The sequence below is a fragment of the Ambystoma mexicanum genome, chromosome 4p, assembly GCF_040938575.1.
Source record: "Ambystoma mexicanum isolate Mex_15411 chromosome 4p, UKY_AmexF1_1, whole genome shotgun sequence".
NCBI classification, from domain to species: Eukaryota; Metazoa; Chordata; class Amphibia; order Caudata; family Ambystomatidae; genus Ambystoma; species Ambystoma mexicanum.
The window spans coordinates 373,784,658-373,804,792 of NC_090927.1; positions in this window are offsets into that span (position 1 = coordinate 373,784,658).

Here is a 20,135-nt window from a genome sequence, read left to right on the forward strand (position 1 = left end):
CCAGCACTCTAGGCGTAACCGGCATAGAAAGAAGAACAGACACAATCCTAAAATGGATAACAGAAACAATTGATTACATCGCGCCAGAAAAAACATTCATCCCATCACATAAACAATCAGTGGCAAGATGGTTCATGCCCCACCTCACAGCAATGAAAAAATCAAACAGGAGATTAGAACAGGAATGGAGGAAAACCTACGACCAACACAAACAAAACTCATATCAAAGACAGATCAGATTATACAAAGCAGAAATACGCAAAGCAACAAAAGAAAATAGTACAGCAAACAGATCGCCAGAGCAGGCAATACACAAAAATAAATGTTCAACATCATAAACGAGATGAGAAACCCATCCATGTGCAACAACTCACCAATCCCTACACAAAAACTATGAGATGACCTTGCCAACCAATTAAAGAACAAAATCACCAACATTCAGAAAATCATAATAAGCAGGCCAAATAACCAACCCAGCCAACCAACAGTGGAGCCAACGACCAGGCTAAACCGCCTCCCCCCAATCTCAACAGATACATTCAAGAGCCTGGTGAGCAAAAGCAACAAAGCGGGCTCCCCAGCAGATCCCTGCCCACTGGACGTCTATAAAACCATCCTCTCCCAAAAAACAACAGCAGAGTACTATCTCAGTCTCTTCAACCTCTCACTAGAAACTGGAACAGTGCCACAAGCCTTCAAATTGGCTTACATCAAACCACTCCTTAATGACACCACGGGCGACGTACAAGGCCTTACCAACTACTGACCAATTTCAAATATCTCATACCCGCCAAATCTACTAGAAAGCTATGTCTATGAACAAATCCTGGAATATGTGGAAAACAACCATCTGCTTGATCAAGCACACATAGGCTTCACAGACTACTACTGTCTATATGGACGAATCTAAAGGCCAATGCTGATTCCAGCACAAACCAGCAATATTACTACTCAATCTCATCAAAAGACTGGAAGACATCTGGATTGGCAAACATCTCTCCTCTAGCCAAAATCATTCATGACAGAAATCTGAAAGAACTTGGCTAGCGCATTTCAAATCAACACCTCGAAAAACATGTGGATTCCCACAGAGCTCTTTTCTGTCATTGTTACTCTTTAAAATCTACATGACACCCCTAATCAACCTCGTCAAAGGACAGGGACTCACCTGCTCCACATCTGCAGATGACACCCAAATCATCTATAAAATTGATGACAGCAAAGAGGAAAACACAACACTTACTGTCTGTCTCAAGGAACTAAGCCAATGCCAACAGCCTTAAACTCCACCTGGACAAAACAGAAATTATGATTACACTCAAAGACGTGGAAAACAACCAGCATTTTCCATGGTCGTCCAAGCAGGGAAAACTGACAGAACCATCCAAGGTGGTCAAAAACCTTGGTATCCCAATGGACAAAGAACTAATGCTAGAGCCACAAGTCAATGTGATAGTTAAGAAATGCTTCTTACACCTGCCCATGATCAAGAAGATACTTCCATTCCTGCTCTTCACATACAGAACACTTGCCCTCATCTTCCTTGTCATGTCAAGAATAGACTTCGCTAACAGCATCTACCTGGGAATGCCAGATTACCTGTTGTGAAAGTTACAATGGATACTGAACACAGTGGCAAGACTACTCCTTAAACTCACAAGAAGGGACCACATAACCCCGGCACTAAGAACACTGCACTGTCTGGCAGTCAAAAAAGTGAATATTCTTCAAAACACTTTACATAACACACACAGAGAACCACAGCCAAGAAGCACAATTTGTGTGCTTATAGTTGGCCATTTGTGTTGACCCTTGCTGCGAATTCCAGTTAGCAAATGTGCTAAACCGTGCTGCACTTTCCAGTTAGCCATTGTGTTGAACCTTACTACACTTCCCCATCTAGCAGTTGTGTTGAAACTTGCAGCACTTTTGACTTAGCAATTGTGTTGACTCTTGCTGAGCCCTCCAGTTAGCAATATTTTACGGTTAGGCAATGTGTTGCAAATGGATGGATTGTTGGGGACAGGAGAAATGTTGCACTTAGCTGTATTTTGAGGGTAGGAAATATGTGACACTTGGATGGATTGTTGGGGTACGAAATCTGTCGCATTTAGATGGATTTTCGGCCATAGGAAATGTGTTGCAATTATCTGTATTTCTGGGGTAGGAAACGTACCACTCCTAGATAGATAGATGGGGTAGATCATGTGTCAGCCTTAGCTGTATTTGGGGGTTAGGAAAGGTGTTGCACTTAGATGGGTATTTGGGAATAGGAAATGTGTAACACTTTGCTGCATTTTGGGGGTAGGAAATGTGTCATAGTTAGATAGATTGTTGGGGATACGAAAGGTGTTGCACTTAGCTGTAGTTTGGGGGTAGGAAATATGCCGTACTTAGATGGATTGTTGGGGATAGGAAAAGTGTTGCACTTAACTGTATTTTGGGAGTAGGAAATGTGTTGCACTTAAATAACCGTACGAAACACTCAATATTCTGCATACTCACACCCAAACTCTGAACTAAAAACAACCCTACCTCTTCCACACCACAAACTGTACACACTTCAAAACACACAACATGAAACCGAACACAAGTTCACACAAAGCTTCCATGCACAATCATACCTCAACACCACATGACGGCTACCAACCAAAAACGCACCCACGCTCAGTGACCGGTTTTTCCCAACTGAAGCTGCCTACCATCAAAGCTCTCTTGCTCTTCTCTCTCTCAATCCCACTAACAAACCCCAAACAACCCTTTTTCCATTGTATATCCACAGGAGCGCCAAGAGACCACGAATCTGACAGCTGTGTGTGGTACAAGAACACATAACATCTCTCCTATTCCTTCCTATTGTTCTCCTCTCTTGCCTTTTCTCTCCATCATTTATTCATTCCACTGAATGATCAGCCTGCACCATATGACTGCTATTCCCTGCCTCACATCTCTCAGGTTAACTGAATTGCATGGGCTGTGGCAAGCATGGGTTGGCTCTTCTCTACATCATGCTCAATCCTGTTAGGAGGACATAAACACAGATTGTGGGAATGCATCCATTCTTTTTTTCATGTTTTTTGCTACTCTCACCTGATGTTGAGGCCCTGTCACACTGGAAGCCCTATGCAGCACCTGATCCCAATGATGTTGACTGAGGGTTTGGCACCTCAGTGGACATGCTTCTAGGACCTACTAGGGATGCACACTAGTTTCATGAACATTGCTTCAGATAGAAAAGATATTTGTGCAGCAGGAAAAAGGAGGACAACAAAGAATTGTGATATGCATGCATAAATCATATGCTTGAATGTACCAATATCAAAGAAATCCCTGGGGTGCATGGTTTGAGCCAGGAAAGACAGATTTCCTTCTCTATGAGTGTGCAGCGGATGAGACAGAATTCAAATAGTAACTGTGCACATCTTCTTGCCAGCTCCTCCAGGGCAAGACCCTGGCTCCAGTGCCACAACCTGCAGAGAGCCCTTGATCCACAGAATCAGTCTCCGCCTCCACTCTCAGCCCAACTCTCCTCTATTTGCAACAATAGAGGAGATGGGCTTCACACCTACACTTTAAAATCTCACTATTATATTTATTTATTTATTTATTTACTTGTGTGCAATCAAAGGAAAAATTGATTTTTACAAGAAGTTGATGAATACAGTAGATGTAAATCAAAAAGAAAATCAAGAGAAAAGTTCGCCAAGGTAAGACTCAGCGACTAAACTTCACAGAAGTTTTCAGAGTTGCACAAAAAAAAAAAAAAAAAAAAAAAAAAAAAAAAAACAGTTAGACAGCCATGGTCGGCAGATCACTAGCTAAGCCGCTGATTTTAATGAAGGCTGCTTCCAATATTTTGGCCGTGGCTACCGCCCATCGAGGCTTCTCGCCAGATATTAAACGGCACCACCACGTGTGCTCCTCGATCAAGACCGAGTCATGCCAAAGCGGAGTCAAAAATGGGGCGCGAATGTCGTTCAAAGCCGGGCAGTTTAAGAGCAGGTGGCGGATGTTCTCCACCGAGCCAGGGTCTTCACACAATCTGCATGTAATTGAACTGGCCTGCAGTCTTCTTCCTAAGATTTCACGGGTGTGGAGCAGATTTAAGCGAGCCCTTAAGAAAGTTGAGCGCAATTTTTTATCTGGAAATCGCAGACAGTACATCATGGGAAGATTCAATTTATTGTAGGTTGGAGGTAAATGGTTTAAGTACTTGGTGGAAGCTGCTTTGTCCATGGTGGTGATCCAGTCCTCCAATTTTAGTTTTTCACTTACTCTTTGCGGGTTCGTTATTAAATCATTGAGTGAGCATTGCAGGGCTTCCAGTTTGGTTTTTTGCAGAGAAACCCACTTTTGGACCGACTTAGTAGTGGTTGATTCAAGTTCCTGCCCAATTATTTTGAAGATTGGCAGGCTGTCTTTAATTAGGGTTTTCCTGAATAGGGCAAGTGCAGCCCCGCTGACGGTGGCGCTTAGAGACAAAAGGCCCAACTCTCGTCTGATCGCTTCTATGGGAATCGCATTCGGCAGACCTAAAAGGGACTTCCATATGTAGGCCTCGAGTTTCCGCCATAGTTGGGGAGGTACAGTGAACATGGCATCCATGCCGTAGGTCAGAGAGGGCACCATTTTGCCCTTATAGAAATTGATGGCCGGCATTAGTGAAAATTTGACAAATTTCCTGTCAAGTGCTCGTAATTGGGAGGTCAGTTGTTTTGTTTTGGTCCAGAGATGTTGCTGCATTTTGATTTCATATGCCGACCCGTCTAAGAGCACACCTAGATATTTAAATTGTTGGACCACTTCAATTCTGGTTTCGCACACTGACCAAGACCAAGTGGTTTTCGGCTGGTGGCGTGAAGAGGACAAGATCATAATTTTGGTTTTGGTCTGGTTTATTTGGAGATTGTTGGTGGTCATATAGGTTGCCAAATTGTCCAGCTGCCTTTGGAGGCCGATCGGAGTTTGATCAAACAGGATCATATCATCGGCGTATAGGAGGCGGGACAGGGGAAGATTGCCAAACTTCGGGGGGAAACATCGAACCAGCACTTCCGAATCTTTGTAGTCCCCCAAAAAGGCCACGAAAAGAGCCGGGGCCAGAGGACAGCCTTGTTTAACACCTCTATACACCTGAATATTTCTCGACAAGGCCCCCTGTTTGTTTAGACGAACGTTGAGGGAGGTGTTGGTATGCAAGGCTATTATAGGGTGTAATATCGCCGGAGGACACTTCCAGGTTTCCAGCTTTCTCCATAATCTAGGTCGATCCACTTTGTCGAAAGCCTGAGAAAGGTCGATAAAAGCCGCATACACCGCAGGGGCTCCTTGCTTTATTTTGGCTTTTAGAATTGTAAGTATGAAGATGTTGTAAGTAAGTTCAATGTGGTGCTACCATTTTTCTTGAAGCCTAGTTGGTAGGGATCGCTGCAGGGAGCTACTTTCTCCCAGCGGTGGAAGTGGTCTAAAAGGAGAGTGGCAAATAATTTTCCCATTATGTCCAATAAGGCAATCGGGCGATAGTTTTCCGGTGCTTCTCTGCTTCCACGTTTGAAGATAGGTATGATGGTTGCTTTACACCATGATGATGGGATCTGTCTGGTAGATCTGCAGTGGTCAAACAGAATGCACATAAAGGCAGCCCATTCCACATGGTGCTTTTTTAGATCTATGTTGGACAGGCCGTCCGGGCCAGGGGCTCTGGATGATTTTAACTTTTGGATGGCTGTACTTATGCCTGATATTGGAGAAAGATCGATCCAGGGTGCTCCGGTGGTGTCAAACGGCGGGATCATATCCTGAGTTGGACTGGCAAATAGATCAGTAAAAAACGAGACCCAAACTTGTTCTCACTATTATATTGTATATACAATGTTTAGAATGTTTGCAGAATCATTGGTTGCAAGCACAGCTCAGGCCAGGTCTGCTAGTTTAATTACCAATGTATGGAGCTTGTGGAGAATTCCTTGAGACCAGCGATGCTCAACTGGAGAGAGCAGAATTATTTAGTATTAAACAAAAGTTTAAGTTATATTGAAAAAATATTGAAAATATATTTATGCGATCAAAGTTTAATTAGAATGTCAAAGGTCTGTAAAAAAGGCAAATCTATATTTCAAAGATACATTTTTCACATATCAAATGATCATATAGGCAAGTAAATAGCATGATCTCAAACAATTACGAAGGAAGATATGTATTTGATTGTAATGCTGAACATTCGAACTGTGTTATCACAAAAGAAAAACTCATGAATAGCCTTGTCACTTTACGTGTTTCGGTCCAAAGACCTTCACTGTGGTAGGCTACACACCAAACAGAGTCTGACAATATATTAGAATGTAAGTCTTATAAACAAAACATTTAGCATCATAAAGCTTCAGCCCTACTCCCCAAACTATAATTGGTACCTGTCGTAATATCTGAATTCCTGACTGGGATCCACAAAACCTTGTTGTAAAGAAGGGCAATGGAGACATATGAAGAGATACAATAGGTTGTGATCTACAGACTCTCATAAAGAGAAAGACTAATACATATCAAAGAGGAATAGTATTTACCCAAAGTAGGTGGTACAAAGGCTTGGAACATGTGGGACCAAATTCCTAGGCAAAAGTATTTCCCATTAAAGATAGTATCGTTAAACTTCCTTGTCCTTTCTTACCTGCTAACAATCTACTTGGCCTCAGAAGATGGCCTCCAGTGTTGTATAGCATTGAGTGTTACCTTACAAGTTGTGGGAATTAGATAGTCTTGTTCCAGTAATACCAATAAATGCATGCAATGTTATTACATCATCATGCGAGCGTGGTTCTTGATGTGTAACACTGATTCTTCTCAGGATATACTAGACTCTACGCCATAAATAGTATATGTGTTGTTCATAAAATTGTATTATGGCGAGGTCTATTTAAGTAGATGTAATTGCCCACAGAACATATTTTTTGGTTTCATTACAAGTATGGCGGAGCGGGAAAATATTGGCGGTAATGGAATTACTGCAAATATTCCCGCCCCGCCATAGTATGGCCCTGGAGTGGAGGATTTGCTTCCAGCATCATGGCATACCATCCAGACCATTAGAAACACTTGCTGGGCTTGAGTCCAAGGATATACAAATCTACTCAGTGCAATCATAGTAAGAGAAGGGATGTCTACCCTCATAATATTATAGTACCCCTAAACAGGGGAAGGATGGTATTTGAGGGTTTGGCCATTACCATTGTAAATGGCCATCACTTCCCCGGAGTTAGTGGGGGATCAACCCATTTCAAAGCAAGTTAACATTACTTGTGCATTGATAGACCGTTTTAAAACCGATTCTAGATCTGCTGTTTTAGAAATTGATCTATCTAATTGAATTAATCATGCTTTTGCTCTATTATGTAACTCTAATGGCATTTTCTCTCTACAATGTCTTGCTTTTCATAGAGAAACATTGTAGAGTTGAACTCGTCACACTCTCCACGTGTGCACATCAAAGCAACACACAAATCTTTGTTTTTATCTTGAGGAGTCAATATGAGATCAGGATCAGTGCAAGCTCCATGAAACATGTTTGAAATCAGTTTCCCCTTTAAGACTGTTTTCATATTCTCCCTAAGGGTACCTATTTGAATCTTATTAAGCATTTCTGAATAGTCTACAAATGGAAAGGCTTCCCTGATTCTGCAGGCTGCCCAATCTGTGGTCATCATCTCGAGGATCTAGCCCATTTGTTGTTTTTTTGTACTGGTTATGTCGGCATTCGTAGAGCGACCTTGATTCCTGCCCTTAAGAAGTCAGCGATACGTTCGCACAGGGCAGCTCTCGTGTTTCTATTGAGTGCCGACACGTCCTACACAGCGTGGGCACTGCTTATGTTCTTGAAGAGAGCGATGTTTTTTAGAAAGGGTCTATTATCAATGCAGGGAGATGCTAGTTAGCACCTTGGGATTTAAAGTTCAACTTTTTTTTTTTTTTTTCTCTAACTGATACTGTCAATGTTCTCATGGGTTTTAATCATTCATGTAATTATTTGATTAATGTATATGGCAGGTTTTCATGGTTACGAATGCCTATGATTTTACTATTAGGATGAGTTTTATGAATTGTAACTATATTTGTGATCAATTGTGTTCTTGTTTGTCGTTTAATGGATTTTTTATAATCCAAATAAACTTGTTTGACTTGACTTGAATAGTCTAAGTTTGCATATTGCCTCATATTAATGGTAGTGTCCTGGAAATAAAAACAATAAAAACAATTCCAAAGGTTAACATAACCAATGTTTACTATATTTCATTGACTATCCTTCATCTTGAAAACTGGTTTACATTTCACAGGAGTTAATTGTAAAAAATCTCCCAAACCAAGGGCATGTTTACCTCCAAACAAAATGTCATAGTAACTCTTCAAGAACAATTGCATTCGCAAGTGAATGAATGTGAGCATCAAGTTAGACACTGTGCTTACTTCATCTAAAATCAATGCATTTCATTTTCTTAGAACATTCCCTACTTCTTGTGCTGCACTTGATACCAAGTTTTCGATACTCTAGTTTATTGTCATGCTTCACTGGTAGCATCAACAATCTATGTAAAGTAACACCTCCTATGTTGAATGCTGCTAGATCTGTTGGAGTAGTAACAATATATGCCAGAGAGCAATCAGTTACATTTTGTATCATTGCTCTTATTGCATGAATTAAAAAAGATGTCCCTGTTCCTGCTTGTCTACTAACATACATCAATAGAGGTTTGTATTGGAAACAATAACATCCATGCTTGTCATGTTGTAAACCATCTAAGAACCTATTTTTGATTTTACAATAAACTTCCTTCTGCTCTATATCAAGTTTACTTATTTAATGTATCATAATTTGCATCTGCAACTTGCGTTTGTTTCATTGCACTTTCCACTTCTTCCATGACAAGCTTACTGCAGAATCTCAGGAGTCTCTTTTGCCAATTCAGCTGCGAAATGTTCTTCTTGATGTAGTTCTTTTTTCAGTAATTCTAAGTATGGTTCACATTTTGGATATCAAATGTAGGTTTTTTTTGCAAAATAATGATTGTTCAACAGTTTCAAAACCACCAAGCAAATCACTCTCTGCACACAATGGGAAGAACTACTGCAAAAGGCAAAAATAAAATAATTCCTTTTTCTCTTTAGTTTAGCAAGACAGTTTCATGTTGGTGATGTGACTTGGCTTTTCATGTCTCACTAAATAACAAAGTACAACAATGTACTTTAAACTGTCCTCTGTCATTGTTTTCTTTGATATTTCGATATGGGTAGCACTCTGCTACTTCATACAAACAAAGATCCACCAACTCTACAGACCTATTTGGATAATAGGTACCAATCAAGTTGGTTTTCAGAATCTCTGTACTATCAGGTACTCTTTCAGCTAACTGCTGAATTTCACTCAAAGGCTTCAGTACTTGCTTTCTTGGAGTAGCTGGGCTAAGACTTAACCATAGTACATTAATGCAATGTCCATACTGAGGCAAACTAGTTAGCTAGTCTGCAGCTTCATAGCTTCCGCACTCTCTATGAGAGAGCATCTTGAGATCAAAGCTTAGAAGTGCCTGACTAAGACTTTTGTCCGCTGATAAATACGCCCATAATTCAGCTGCATTCCTATTTACAGCTTTTGCCATTTATGCTGTAACATAATGAGCAATAGCTGTTGTATCATATGCAATGCACTGTACATCAGTATTTGCATTCCAAAGCTGAGCAATGATGGGATTGTAATCATTAATAGTTTGCTATTCCTTACCTCTTTTTAAATAGTACATATTCCTGGCAGACTTACCAGTAATATGGTGTTGAACAGGTGACATTAGACTATTTGCTCGACCAACCGGTGTAACAGGCCCAGGAAAGACAAATCTGCACTCATTATAGTACTTGTACTTACTTTAGTATTTTCTTTGACAGTGCTTTCCTCACAAGTGCTTTTTAAATGTTTCCAACTTGTTCTATAAATCAACATTAACATGCTGAGCAGGGATGGTAAAAGTCACATATTTTTGGATAAACTCCATCACACAGACATCACTTTCATTACCAAACTGCAGAGCATCTTTAATCCACAACAGCCGATGCATATGTGAAGCCCCTCACGCCTGCTACTCTTTTCTTCAAACAAAATTTTCTACAGAACCTAGTGTGGCATTTTCTTTATTTCATATCAAGTGTAACATATATAAATACAATATCAATATCAATAGCAAAATATCAGTGATGGAAAAATCTTCATACAATTACAGGGTCCATGGAACACAATGCTCCTGGTGGCATGGGTTCTATGTCTTCTTTCTGTGGATCCACTGTGCAAGATCATCTCAACTATACACAGTGCAACTTAAGTCACAAACCAAGTTGGAGGGGCCCCATTTCTGATCATGCATCTAACCTCTCAGTGTCTTCCACACTAATGTTCCTTAGTGTCTCTCATTGTGGCAAGAATATTGGTAATTTTTCCTTCTAGAATTCAATTTTTGTCTTTTTCCTGTCACAGCATCTCACATGCAGAAACATTTTTAAATCTAGTTCCTATCTGAAGTGTATGAGCAACAGCATAACATAATGTCAAAAATCCACTTTCATACAGTCAGTGATGATTATATTCAACATTGGTGCTGAATCGTGACTCTTCAGAATACATTTGTGTGCAACGATATTCTGAAGAAGAAATTGAAACCATCCGATCATCCAATTTGCCTATTTTTCCAGTAGGAAAAGGCATAGGGAAACAACAAGCTTCTAAAGTTTTTTTCCAGACTGGTGCTCCTTTTTTTAATTTCATCTGGTATGATTCTAACATGTCCTCCATGTATTCATGTGAGTGTAGAAGATGAGCAGTGTAATGTTCATTCAAACTATTCCCTTCTGCAACAGATAGACATTGGAACTGACCTTCAGTGCTCTTGCTTGGGGATTCAACATCAAGCATAGACAAATCTGGTACAGTGCGACTAGACTACCTTTATATAAATCATTATGCTTCAGTAGATACTTTAAAGCATCTTTCACTGTTCTACTGTCTATAAGCTGTTGCAACACTTGGTGATTTCCACTCATACAATTTAACAAGAAGATATCTTATTTTAGTATGATGTGCAGCCAGCATCCGTATATGAAGAAACTGACCTTTACATCTGCTTTTATCAAGACAAACTAAAGAGTGACCCAGATGTCCTGTTTTCTCACAAACTTCAAAGTGATCTACACTCTCCAACATCTTCTTCTGTCTTTGAACATTATCGTTGTTTGTATGCAAATCTTGCAAAAATCTCTTTAAGACTTTACAAGAACACATATCAATATTCCACAAAGAATTTCACGTCCATACTACAGTTTGTTTTCTGAGTTTTACTGCACACTGTCCTAAACTTTCTACTTCTCTACTGACCGTCTTTAGGATTTTTTTATTTTTCAGAAATCACATCATTTTGGACTTCATAGCTACGTCCACTCTCTTCAATAGCCAGGGTTGCATGCCATTGTTGAATGTAATTCTCTTCATTGAAACATCTTTCTGTATGAAAAATGTTTCCACTCTCCGTCAAAGACTTCACAAAAGTTTTCATGTGTAAATACATTAACTGTTTGTATCTTCCTATTGAATGGTGTCGTGACCTTAACTAGCTTCTTAAGTTTGTTCAACACAAACATTTACAATTTTCTTTTCATATGAAAAACTTTTCTGATTATTCCTTCTACTTTTTTCTTTTCTAAAAAATACTATACCACATTTCTAGATTTTGATTTTACACTTTTTCAAAATCTAGTAAAAACTCATGAGCGGACATCTTCTCGATATATATGTTTGTTCATCTGCCTAACACCTAAAGAAGTTCTTCTTTGCGTTTTCTTAAAGCAACGTTTGCATTTTACTCTCTACTAACAAAGGTGATATATTTTTCATGTTATCTGTCTGACTTGAGAAATATTTGGTTCCATTCATTGCTTGACTTGGTATGACTTGTAACATTATTTGGACATTTTCAAAAAACATATTACTAACAGCCATTTGCACATTGCCATTACAACATGTTTCTACAAAACATGAAACATTGGGATCAACACTTCCACTTTTAAAATACTTCACTGCAAACAATCTTTTCTCCTGGCATGTTTTTGTTTCTTTGTTGCGGTAAACACAGAAATATAATTAGTACATACATATCACTTCTACACCTCTTAAATTGAAACATTTCATGAAAGAAAGATCTGCCCAAACTGAATAGGAGACAGTTCAGACAATGGAGTGCAATGTCTGCGCAGAAATAAAGACAATGGTAGTACATTGCATACATGGTACTAGAGAATGTGGGTATTTACTGGGTGGGAGTAGATAAGGTGGGTATACAGTGAATAGGAGTAGTCAGGGTAGAGTAATGTAGATACGATTACTGGCCAGGGATAATAACAGTGGGCTACAGTGGATGGGCATGAGTATAACAAATTGAAATGGGGAGAGTGGATGGAAGAAGGGAGTGTCGGAGTAGGGTCAGTTGATAAGAGTAAAGAGGTTGAGAATAGGGAACTGCTTAAGAGAAAAGAAAATAGAAGTACAAAGGTTAGATAGGAATACAGATAATTGGTTTAAATGCATAGGTGCGTGCAGGCACACATGATAGAGGTAGAGTGGGTAGGAGTAGAGAAGGTAGGGGTTGAAAAGATGGAGGCAGGATGAATCAGAGTAAATGTGGTGGAGGCATTGAGAATGGTGTGCAGAGGGTGGGTATAAGGTGGATGTGTGAGGGTATCATGAATGATTTCACTTGCATGCCTCATGCTTACAGAGTCTATGTTGAGGGAAGGCTACCTTGCACCACTGCAGACCACAGGGCTCTTTTCCACTTGAAGTAATGTTTTAATGCTGAGGCCAAAGGTGACTTGTTCTGTGCGAGGGAACCTTTCAGTAATATAGTCCATTAGTCCATAGTTACATATTTGTGAGGGAAACGTTAACTTCTACGTCCCATGTTGAAGTGCACTAGTTGTACAAACCTGCACTATTGTGTCCAATTCTGTACTTGATCTGATCTGGAAAATATTATTGTACTGAGGCCTATTCTGACCTATGCTATTAAGTAAGCTCATGTGACCTGTGATGTGTTTGTGTATGTGAAAAACTGAGAAACATAGTTGTTCTGCATATGCACATTTTATATTACTCTGCTAGATGCTTTTTCTGGTTGCTGTCTTAATTAAAGTAGTACTGTTACCCACAATGCCCCTGTTCTGTGTATGTTAAATAATTTTGCTCTGCTACACCACCAAACTCACAAGATTACAATGTAAAAAGTATTCAACCTCTTTTGCACCTTGTTATGGAGGACTCCCAACCATCCTCTGCTACCAACTTGTCAGGGAGGACTCCCAGGTATGCCAGAGTGATGGTGGTGGTCCGCAGATCCGGAGGCTCTAACTCCCTCCCCAGAATAAACATAGGACACAGTCAGACGGCAAATACAAAATGTGGTTTATTGCAAATAAAACCAACAGGGATCAATACAAGAACACAGAAAGATTCCAGTACCTCACACCGTTTCATGGCACTCAGATCAGTTTTGTTTGATTTCCACGTCACATTCTGGGCCCCAGAAAATTATCAGGCCGAGGGATTGGGTATCGAGAGTGCTATAACCTATACAGTCACCTAAAGGTGTTATTCTACTGGCTCCTGCATGTCAGGTAGCTGGCCTATCCAGTCCCCAGAAACAATTCTATTACATTTTTGCAGAGTAGTGGGCTCACCATTGATTTGTGCCCCTGCCTGGAATACTAAACTGTGATTGGTTAGAGGTGCTGCCCCCAAGCCTGGTACTAGATCAACTTCTCAGCTTGCTGTACACCTCTTCAAGTTGATGGGAACAATTACGTGTGTGTATTGTTACTTCTGTACCCCACCATGCCTTGTGAGAATGTTCTCCTTACAGTTGCAACACTTGTTGCGATCTGCGTCTGGCTTGCTGATACCAGATCCTCTTTCTGACCGTGGGTGACAGTCCACTGTCTTGATTGGCTGCACCCCATGTTTAGAGACCACGAATTTGAGCTCTGCAGCTCATAATTATGAGGAGTTATTCTGTTTCTCTGCAGCTGGTGCCTTTGTCGTCTAGGGGTTGGAATGTGTCTTCATATCTCTGACCTTGGCTGTGGGCCTGTCTCACGCATCTTGCTCTCTGTGCTGCCTGAATCAGCTCTGCTGTTCAGTGGTTTGAGGCCCGCTGTAATTTTCTTAAAGCTTACAATGGGGTTTCTACATTGTCCATGTTATACTGTGTTCCATATGGGTTAGCTATACATGGTTTGATCAGGTTCCATATATGCTCCTGTATGTCCTTGCTCAGGATCTCTTGTGCCTTGTGGTTCCTGCATTATTGCATCTGCCTATTGACAAAATAATAAAAGCATTGACAGTATGTATATGTATCTCTCCTCTAGCTATAGAACTGTATGCTCATGTTTTTCATGTATACAAGTGTGTGTTTATGTGGTGAAGTACGGACTGCACATGTGCTTCATGTCTAATGCTGCTATGTCATGGTGTCACTAATGATGTCAGTACCATGGCTTCTTGGTGCCTAGTTGATGCTGTCCAGATAGGTGTCCCTGTCCATGATCACTGGCTCTTCTCCCACACACAGAAAAACTTGCACTGTATTTGGTCTGTATGGCTGGCTGAGAGGATATCTTTCAGTTTACTTGTCGATCATTGATGCACTCAGGAATCGTCCATCATAAGATGAATGGTTGCAAGTGTTTTTAGCTCTTCGTCCAGAACTTGGGGGCTCAAAGGGGTGGTCTTGGGACTCCCTCTTCAACCTCTTAACAGAAGGGCATGTTTAACACTGCTAAGGGCCATGCTGCAACCATTCTATTTTATGGAAGCTTAAACTGGTTTAGTTTAGTTTAGTTTATTTATTTGTACCGCGCACCGAATCCTGGGGTAGCTGGGCGCCGGAGACTTAGAAACAATTACAGCATGGCAAAAATATACAATACAGACTGTGATAAAACAACAACGGTGTAGCAGACCGGGTTACAGGTGGTCAACAGAGGCATGCAGAGAGGAAGTGCATTAAGCAGCGTTTTTGTTGGAAAGCCATGTTTTTGTTTTGGCTCTAAAAGTCCAAAATGAGGGTTCTGCTCTAAGGTATGGTGGCATAGCGTTCCATAGTTTGGCAGCTAGGACCGGGAAGCTGGCGCCACCTGCTTTTTTTAGGGAGAATTTGGGAACGGAAAGGCAATGTGCGTATGGTGTTCTAGTTGGTCTAGTTGAGGTGTGGTTGTGGAACTTGTCTGCCAGGTATTTGGGTGCGTCATTAGAGCGGCATTTATGGACGATGACGAGGGATCTGAGGGTGATTCTGTCTCGTACTGGGAGCCAGTGAGCATCTTGTCTGAAGCTGGAGATGTGGGCGTTTCGTGGGATACTGAGGGCGGCTCTGATGGCATTATTTTGAAGTACCTGTAGTTTGTTCAGGTTGTGTTCTGATGAGCCAAGAAAGAGGGTATTGCAGTAATCAATTTTTGAGAGCACTAACGCTCTGGCTAGTGTAATGCAGCTGGAAGGTGATAGGAAAGGTTTGCAGGCGTTGATGAGCTTATTGGTGTAAGCTGTTGAAGAGGCAGTTGCGTTCACCTGTCTTTTGAGCGAGAGAGTAGAGTCTAGATAAACCCCAAGGGTTTTAATTTCTTTGGCTACTGTGATTAGGTTACCGTCTATGTTGATGGACGCGTAACGGGGGTCTAGTTTGTTTAGTCGATGTTGGGAGCCGACAATGAGGAGCTCAGTTTTCTCGTCGTTGAGGCATAGGCCGTGCTCTGCCATCCAAGCTTGGATCTCTAAATAAAGGTTGTTGATTCTGGTGGAGTCCTCGTCGTAGCACCCTGATAGGGTGATGAGAACCTGGGTATCGTCAGCATAGTTTGTGTATGTGACACCTAGGTTATCTAGGCGGTCAAACAATAGCTTTGTGAAGATATTGTATAGGGTCGGCGAGACGCACGAGCCTTGAGGAACGCCGCAGGTGATGGGGACAGGGAGTGCTGATGCCCCTGGGGAGAAGACCCGGGTGGTTCGGTTGGTTAGGAAGGACTGGATCCAGGCAGTCGCCTGGTTAGAGAAGGCCGCTGAGGTCATCAGATGTTCTGTGAGGATCTGATGGTCGACGAGGTCGAAGGCAGCTGATAGATCTAGCAGTAGGAGAATGGCTAGATTACCCTTGTCCTTTGCCTCGTCCATCTGGATTTTTAGGTCCAGTAGGGCTGACTCTGTTCCATGCCTTGGCCTGAAGCCGGATTGTCTGAGACCCAGGAGGTTGTTGTCTTCCAGGTGCTTCTGTATTTGCAGGTAGGCCACTCTGTCTAGGATCTTTAGGATGTAGGGAACGGTGGTGATTGGCCTGTAATTAGTTGGGTTATTGGGGTCTAGATTAGGTTTTTTTAGAAGTGGCATGACCCAGGCCTCCTTGAGGCTGCTGGGCACTGAGCTTGATTTGAAGGATGCATTGATGAGGGCTGTTATGAAGGGGGCCAGAGTGTTGGCGCCTTCTTGGATGATGGGAGCTGGGCATGAGTCCCCTTGGCATCTAGAGGGCTTGAGGCCCTTAATGATGCTTTCTACTTCTTTAGTGGAAACTGGTGAGAAGGAGAAGGGGGGGCAAGTAGGTGTTTTTGGGGTGGTGGACGGAGGATGGTTTGTTTTTTTGGAAAGGCTGAGCTTTTTCTGTTCGATTTTGGATTGTAACATGGTGATTTTGTCTGCTAGGGCTTTTTGAATCCTCTCACACCAGTCTGCATCTTTCACGCAGGTTTCAGCCAGAGTGGGGGGGGATTCGAGTTCCCTGAGGATATTGAAAAGCTCTTTTGTTTTGGATTTGGCGCTCTCAATTCTGTTATCATATGTCTCTTTTTTGGCCTTAAGGATAGCAGTTTTGTAGGTGGTGGCTGCTATCGAGAGTTGAGTTTTGTTGGAGAGGTTGGGCATTTTTCTCCAGGTGGCTTCTCCGGCTCGTTTGGAGTTTCGGAGGATTTTTAGCTCTGGTGTGAACCATTTGTTCATATGGGCTGCCGGTTTGGCTTTGGTGAGTTTGAGTGGGGCGATGGTGTCTACTGCTGATTCTAACGTTTTGTTGTAGAGGTCAGCGAGTTTCTCCGCATCTAGGTTGGCGTAGTTTGTAGGGGTACAGATATTGTCTATAAGTGGGCAGAGGTTTTGTAAGGTAATGTTGTAAGGTAATGTTGTAAGGTAATGATTAAATCTATTCTGTATGATGAATGCTTGCCGTCCAAAATTCATGCTTGCAAAGTCTGTATTGAGGGAAGGTTACCTTACACCAGTGTACCCCATACCACAAGATTCTTTCCTATTTCAGGGAATGTCTTAAAACAATATGTCTATTCTCCACGAGGAGAGCAGGCACAACCAAGCCCATACTGCAACTGTTAAATGTGGGATGTGATTGCACTGCTGACGTCCATAGTGTGCCTGCTTTTCTTGGGGAAATTTGCACTATGAAAACCATTCTTACATAATGGGAGCTGGCACTACTGAGCACATTCCTATGTTCTTTATGATTGTAGGTTTAACTGCTAGTGCCAATGTTATATGCATTTTATGTGAGGGAAGTGTGTACTGCTGAGGTCCATGCTGCAACCATTCTATTTGATGAAAGCTTACACAGCTGATTGCATCTATTCTATATGATGAATGCTGCTACTTCTGTCGCTCATGCTTACAGAGGCTGTCTTGATGGAAGCTTAGCTTATACCAGTGTAGCCTACAGAACGCTTTTCTACTTGAAAGAATGTTTTAAAGTACTGCTGGCTGCCAACGAAAAATGTTGACCCTTGCACATTTATTAAAAAATAAAGCACTGGGTTTAGCAAAACAACAACAAAGAACAAATGAATGCAGTCTATTTTCTCTCAAAGATAACCATACAATAACATACACTGCAGCTTAAAAACTATTTTTAAAACACGCGTATTTTTGGATTACCACACAAAACTCTTTTAAAAACACCAAAAGTGGTTATAAAAACATTGTACAAAAAATCAGATTCCTTCTGCTCTGTGATCAATTATTTCTAGAAACTGAGAAGGAGAACAGATATCATGTCTGGTTGTAAAACTGTGTGGCTGATTGGAGTTAGTTGGCTCTTTAGATTACTAACTTGTGAGAAACGAACTATTAACATGGACCCGGGTTTGACTGATTTTAGAAGTAAATGGTTTTGATTGCGGGGAATGCAGTGGTCCGAGGTGTGTCCTAAATTGTTCCATCTGAGAAGTACAGGGCAGCCAGACGTCACACTGATTCAGTTTTAAGGCAATGATTTGGGTAATATACGAGGTATGTCCCTTTAATGATGAAACATGACTTGCAATAACTAATAGAACATTTTCCTCACACCATCTTTATCTTTTCCAATCTGAGTAAAAGATTTAAGTGGATAATTACTTAGAGAACAAAATCCCAATACTAGAAAAGTGATTGTGGTCTTGTGGGTAAGCATATGCACTGGGAACATGACAACCTAAAAAATCCTGGTAGCCAAATACTTGAGCAAATATGCTAACCTTAAACAAAAACAAGAGGCTGTGTCCTCCCTCTGAAATTATGCTGTACACCCACATGTGTCCTTTACTTCTGCCCTGAAAAGCAACCAAAATTAGGGGAGAATAATTGCACCAGTGTTCAGGATTGCAAACACTCTTGCCACATCCTGGGCAAATACTCATGACTTACTTGCCCTCTCATCCTTTCCCCTCCTCACCCCCATGTCTGACATTTAGAAAATTCTGATTTATAAAGATTACTTGAAAAGTACACATACTATAGTGTCACTCAAATATATAAATCCGTATAGAACTATGGTAGTCAAGAAAGTGTACCATTGTGGCATTATTCCCCCCATCTTCAATAGAAGACTACAAATACCATAACACAATTCAGCAAATGGCCACAAAAAGTTCTATCAGAGAGCTGTAGGATATTTTGTGTAAATTTGGGGTTTGTCTGTATTTTCTTACCGTCAAAATATGAGCAGTATTTTGGTGGTAAATGATCCTTACATTTAGATTGGGTTTGGCCTCATATTATTCTAGTAACCGTACCTTGTTATATTATATTGGGAAATCTAGTGATATATTATTTGCAGTATTTAGTGGTGAGCATAGTTTTTTTCCCTATATTATGACCCCATTATAAAACAAAACCTTCCTTTCTATTAGAGTAGCTCCCAGTGGTCTATAGAGAGCCTTGGACCTATACACCTGATAGAAACCAAACTCATTTTATTTAGGGCGCCATCTACAGTTTGTGGCCGGTATCACTTTCTTATCTACACCAGCGATCTATGCGCCCTTAGGTATCACTGGTTCACGGACGTCGAGTAATCTATATATTATATCAGATTCCTTCCAAACAACATGCAAGGAAGACACACACACACACACACACAAATCTGCTTTATCACTGAATATTACCAGCTTATCCTGGGTTGTTATTGTACCTGCAGGGGAAAATTGACAAATGCACTACTGAAGAGAAATGGAACTCCCCTGTACTGTATACCTTATAGGTATATGAGTATATGAATAAGTTCACAGATGCAAAGATGACACTAAACCATTTGTTTTTATATATTTTCATTATATTATATACAAATACAATTCACAATTATTAGTTCTTACCATGAAAACATTGTTATGAATTCTGTACCTTGCATGCCACCAGTAACATATTCACATGTTATAATGGCAACATAAAAACATATATGTGTGTGCCATATTACTGCTGGCAACAACAAAAATGCCATCACATTTAGTAAAGTGCTTTATATTCTTATAAAGCGCTATATATATTATTACATATTCCCTCCTTTTCCAACAATTATGGCTACTCAAATCCACAATTGGAAGAAACCCAAATTGTGCCTCTTTTTTAATCTTTCATTCCCATCCTCATCTTTACAGACAAAATGATTAACCATCCTCCCATCACTAACACTGCTATGGCTAAACCCAGCATAGTGCGTTCCACCCAGGTTCCCCAATTCAACACTTCCACTTCCATTACACCCAGGCTACTAACTGTAATGTTGTTCTTTCTCAAATTCATT